This window comes from Rhinoraja longicauda, chromosome 39 (genome assembly GCF_053455715.1).
Source record: "Rhinoraja longicauda isolate Sanriku21f chromosome 39, sRhiLon1.1, whole genome shotgun sequence".
Classification (NCBI taxonomy): Eukaryota; Metazoa; Chordata; class Chondrichthyes; order Rajiformes; family Arhynchobatidae; genus Rhinoraja; species Rhinoraja longicauda.
Genome location: NC_135991.1, coordinates 9,191,859 through 9,197,858, shown reverse-complemented (window position 1 = coordinate 9,197,858; position 6,000 = coordinate 9,191,859). Strand labels below are relative to the sequence as shown.

At 49.8% G+C, this 6,000-nt stretch overlaps 1 protein-coding gene across 1 annotated transcript in view; it reads right to left on the bottom strand.

Moving 5' to 3' along the window:
* The window catches only part of ftsj3 (FtsJ RNA 2'-O-methyltransferase 3), a 60,591-nt gene that overhangs the window by 20,174 nt on the left and 34,417 nt on the right, over window positions 1-6,000 (bottom strand). The window lies entirely within an intron of this gene.

Genomic DNA, 6,000 nt, shown 5'->3' with positions numbered 1-6,000 from the left:
TCTCCCCCCCTTCTCTCTCTCCCCTCTCTTTCCTCTCCTCTCTCTCCTCCCCTCTCACTCCCCCTCTTTCCCTTTCCCCCCTTCGTCTCTCTCCCCTTCCTCTCCCTCTCTCACTCCCCCCTCTCTCTCTCTCTCTCTCTCTCTCTCCTCCACACACAGATATGCCTTTGACGATGGCGAAGGACGTTTGCCCGACTGGTTTGTGGACAATGAAACAAAAATATCGCCGCCGACCTCTGCCCTTTGACCCAGCAATGGCCGCTGAGTTTTCGGCAAAGATGGAAAGAGATTAACGCCCGTCCTATCAAGAAAATCGCCGAGGCCAAAGCCCGCAAGAAAGCCCGGGTACGCTCGACAGAGAGTCTAGTTTGTAGACACTGACACCGACCCGACCATCGCCCGTTCACACACTAGTTTAGTTTGAAGATACAATCCCTTCTCCACCGAGTCCATCCGTCCGTCCGACCAGCGATCCCTGCACACTAACACTATCCTACACACACTGGGGACAATCTTACATTTTGTACTGGTTTCAATTAACCTACAAACTTGTACGTATTTGGGAGGGAGGGAGGGAGAAATGGGGAAAGGTGAGAGGGGAGGGAAAGGGCAGTTTCTAAGAGCCTTTATAACTTAAGCAGATCGTAGCTAACAAGAAATGGCGGGTGTGTTAGCGGGAGAGAGCGGGGCAGGTAGAGGGAGGGAATGTGTACTATCCCCCTCTGTCTCCCTCTCTCTGTCTGTCTCTGTCTGCCTCTCTCTCTCCCCCATTCTCACCGCCCCTCTCTTTCTCCCCGCAGTTCTTGAAGAAGATGGAGCAGGTTAAACGCAAAGCTGAGGCTGTGGTGAATACTGTGGACGCGGTCCGAGCACGAGAAAATGGTGCAGATGAGAAGGTGAAACTCTCCCTCCTCCCTCCCCTCTCTCTCCCCCTCCCCCTCTCTCCCCCCTCTCTCCCTCCCCTCTCTCTCTCTTTCTCTCTCTCCCCCTCTCTCTTCCCGTTCTCTCTCTCTCCCCCCACTCTCCCCTTTCTCTCTCTCCCCCTCTCTCTTCCCCATTCTCTCTCTCCCCCTCCTCTCTCTCCCCCCTCCCCATTCTCTCTCTCTCCCCCTCTCTCTTTCCATTCTCTCTCTCCCTGTTCTCTCTCTCCCTCTCTCTGTTCTCTCTCTCCCCCCTCTCTCTCGTCTCCCACCTCTCCCCTTTCTCTCTCTCCCCCTCTCTCTCCCCCTCCCCTCTCTCTCCCCCTCACTCTCCCCTCTCTCTCTCTCTCTCCCCCCTCTCTCTTCCCGTTCTCTCTCTCTCCCCACTCTCCTCTTTCTCTCTCTCCCCCCTCTCTTCCCATTCTCTCTCTCTCCCCTCTCTCTCTCTCTCCCTCTCTCTCTCCCCCCCTCTCCCCCTCCCCGTTTCTCTCTCTCCCCCTCCTCTCTTCCCGTTCTCTCTCTCTCCCCACTCTCCCCTTTCTCTCTCTCCCCCTCTCTCTTCCCATTCTCCTCTCTCTCTCTCCCTGTTCTCTCTCTCCCCTGTTCTCTCTGTCCCCCCTCTCTCTCTCCCCCTCCCCTCCCTGTTCTCTCTCTCTCTCTCTCTCTCTCTCACTCTCTCTCTCTCTCTCTCTCTCTCTCTCTCTCTCTCTTCTCTCTCTCTCTCTCTCCCCCCCTCTCTCTCTCTCTCTCTCTCTCTCTCTCTCTCTCTCTCTCCTCTCTCTCTCTCTCTCTCTCTCCTCTCCCCCTCCCCGTTCTCTCCCTCTCTCCAAGCACAGAGGGTGGTGGGGTGTGTGGGACGAGCTGCCAGAGGAGGTAGTTGAGGGCAAAGACAATTCCAACGTTTAAAAGATTGGATCGGCACGGTGGCCCAGCGGCAGAGTTTCTGCCTCACGGCGCCAGGGACCCGGGTTCCATCCTGACCACGGGCGCTGTCTGTACGGAGTTTGCACGCTCTCTCTCCCCGTGACCTGCGTGGGTTTTCTCCCGGGCGCTCCGGTTTCCTCCCACGTGCGGGTTTGTGGGTCAATTGGCTTTGGTAAAGATTGTAAAGATTGTAAATTGTCCCCCAGTGTGTGTAGGATAGTGTTAGTGTGCGGGGATCGCTGGTCGGGGCGGACGGACGGACAGACTCGGTGGGGAAGGGTGGTCGCTGGTCGGCACGGACCCGGTGGGCCGAAGGGCCTGTTTGTGCGCTGCATGACTCTAAACTTTCTCTCTCTCTCTCTCTCTCTCTCTCTCTCTCCTCCTGCAGTATTTACAAGAGGCTGGACTGGGACGGGAGAAGAGGGAGGTGACGTATGTGGTTTCGAAGAGGGGTGGCAGCTCTGGGGGAGTCAGGAGACCACCAGGAGTGAAGGGAAAGTACAAAGTCGTCGACTCACGGATGAAGAAGGATCTTTGTCGGAAGGCGGGGAAGGGGGGGGAAGGAGGGAAGGGGGAAACAGAGGGGAAACAGAAAGTAGAGCCCCTCTCTCTCCACCCTCCCCCCTCTCTCTCCACCCTCCCCCCTCTCTCCCCCCACACTCTCTCCCCCCTCTCTCTCCCCACTCTTCTCCCCCTCTCTCTCTCCCCGCCCTCTCTCTCTCTCGCCCCCACCCCCCCCCCTCTCTCTCTTCCCCCCCTCTCCCACCTCTCAAGGTATATTTTGTGCATCAGTTTTGCAATAAAACTTTGGCAATGTTTGAAATCAAAATCTACCTTCAATGTCGATTAGAACCCGTGGGTGCAAAGGGGTTTTCATTTAGTTCATTGTCACGTGAAAAGCTTTGTTGTTGCAATGCTCTCCAGTCAGCGGAAAGACAACACATGATTACAATCGAGCCCGTCCACAGTGTATAGATATGCTCCCTCTCCCCGTCTCTCTCTCTCTCTCTCTCTCTCCCCCCTCCTCTCTCTCTCTCTCCCCCATCTCCCTCTGCCCCGTCTCTCTCTCTCTCTCCCCCCTCTCTCTCTCTCTCCCCCATCTCCCTCTCTTCCCCCATCTCCACTCTCTCTCCCCCCGTCTCTCTTCGCTGGTGGAAGCGTAGGTTCATAGAAACATAGGAGTAGGCCATTCGGCCCTTCGAGGCACACTGCCATCCAATACGATCACGGCTGATCATCCACAATCAGTACCCCGTTCCTGCTTTCTCCCCGTATCCTTATGACGGAATCAATTCCGTTAGCCCCAAGAGCTAAGTCTAACTCTCTCTTGAAAACCAATCCAGTGAATCGGCCTCCACTGCCCTTCTGTGGCAGAGAATCCCACACATTCACAACTCTCTGGGTGGAAAGGTTTTTTCCTAAATGGCCGACCACTTATTCTTAAACTGTGTGTGGCCCCTGGTTCGGGACTCCCCCAACATGGGGAACATGTTTCTTGCATCTAGCCTGTCCGATCCCTTAAGAATTTGATATGTTTCTATAAGATCCCCTCTCATCCTTCTAAACTCCAGTGAATACAAGGTCAGTCGACCCATTCTTTCATCATACGACAGTCCCACCATCCCGGGGATTAACCTGGTGAACCTACGCTGCACTGCCTCAATAGCAAGAATGTCCTTTCTCAAATTCGGAGACCAAAACTGCAACAGTACTCCCAGGTGTGGTCTCACCAGGGTCCTGTACAACTGCAGTGGGACCTACTTGCTCCTAAACTCAATCCTCTCGCTATGAAGGTCATATATATTATACAATATAATACACTATAACACTATCAATACACAAGAACACACTTCTTGTACAATATAACACACAATAAACTATAGAATGTTATAATGCACTATAACAAACTACAACACCCAATAATGTAACACCCTATAACACTATAAAACACTGTAAGATACAAAATGCTGGAGTAACTCAGTGGATCAGGCAGCATCTCGAGAGGGAAGGAATGGGTGATGTTCGGGTCGAGATCCTTCAGTCTGAAGAAGGTTCTCAAAGTCCCTTCCATGACATCAGTCTGAAGAAGGGTCCTGAAACGTCACCCATTCCTTCTCTCCCGAGATGTTGCCTTAGTCCAGCATTTTGTGTCTACCTTTGATTTGAACCAGCAAGTGCAGTTTTTTCCCTACTATAATACACAATGCACCACTATAACATGATAATGCACTCTGACACACTGACACACTATCAAAATTTATAACAATAATACACTATCACACACTATAAAACACTATCATATCATATCATCATATCATATATATACAGCCGGAAACAGGCCTTTTCGGCCCTCCAAGTCCGTGCCGCCCAGCGATCCCCCGTACATTAACACTATCCTACACCCACTAGGGACAATTTTTACATTTACCCAGCCAATTAACCTACATACCTGTACGTCTTTGGAGTGTGGGAGGAAACCGAAGATCTCGGAGAAAACCCACGCAGGTCACGGGGAGAACATACAAACTCCTTACAGTGCAGCACCCGTAGTCAGGATCGAACCTGAGTCTCCGGCGCTGCATTCGCTGTAAAGCAGCAACTCTACCGCTGCGCTACCGTGCCGCAATAATACACTATTATACACGCTATAACCCACTATGACACACTAACACACTTATAACATGCTTTAGCACACAATAACACACTTTAGCAGTCTATAACCAACCATACCACACGGCAACACGCTATAACGCACTACAACGCAACATAACCCAAAATAATGCACTATAACACATTAGAACATTATATACACTATAACACGCTACAACACACTATAACACAAAAGAACACGAGCACACACACACAGTGGAGCGCACTATAATACACTAAATACACCATACCACACTAACACATAATAACACAATGTGACACATTTGAAACACGCTGTTACAACCTATAACGATCAATAATGCACCATTACACACTATAATGCACAGTAACACTATAACATACACTCTCTAACATGCTGCAACACACTCTGACACAATATGACACACTATAACACGCTGTAACACGCTATAACACCCTACAACACACGATGAAAACACACGAGGACTACAACATAATATATCACACTTCAGCACGCAATATAACGCAATATAACATATAACACGCTGTACAACTGTGATATACAATAACACAATATTGTATACAATATTCAGTCTAACACTTTAACACGCTATAACACTAAAACACTATTACAACTATAACATGACACTAACACATTATAACAGACTATCCGACCATAACACTATGATCGCAACACGCTATAACACAATATAACACAATATAATAATAATAATAATAATGCATTACATTTATATAGCGCTTTTCAAACACTCAAAGACGCTTTACAGGGATTTAGAGAACATAGGGAAGTGAATAAATAGATAAATAGGTAAACGAACAGAGAAAGGAGACAGAAGGTGAGGTGACCTTCAGTGGTTGAAGGCAGTACTGAACAGGTGAGACTTCAGCGATGTTTTGAATGTGGTGAGTGAGGAGGAGTCTCTGACGGTTTGGGGTAGTGAGTTCCAGAGGGTGGGAGCAGCGATGGAGAAAGCCCTGTCCCCCCAGGATCTGAGTTTGGTCCGGATGTGGGGAGGACAGGAGATTGGCAGCGGCAGAGCGGAGGGTGCCAGTGGGAGTGTGCCTGTGGAGGAGGTCGGTCAGGTAGGATGGGGCCAGGTTATGGAGGGCTTTGTAGGTCATGAGGAGGATTTTGTACTGGTTTCTCTGGGGGATGGGGAGCCAGTGGAGTTTGTAAAGGACGGGGGTGATATGGTCACGGATTGGGGTGTGGGTGAGTAGACGGGCAGCGGAGTTTTGAATGTATTGAAGTTTACTGATGATTTTTGAGGGTGCGCCATAGAGGAGGCTGTTATAACCATATAACCAGTTTAAAACACTGTAACAGACGCTAACACACTATAACACATTATATATGTATATATATATATATATATATACATATACATATATAATGCCTTATATATATATATATATATATATATAAGGCGGCACGGTAGCGCAGCGGTAGAGTTGCTGCTTTACAGCGAATGCAGCGCCGGAGACTCAGGTTCGATCCTGACTACGG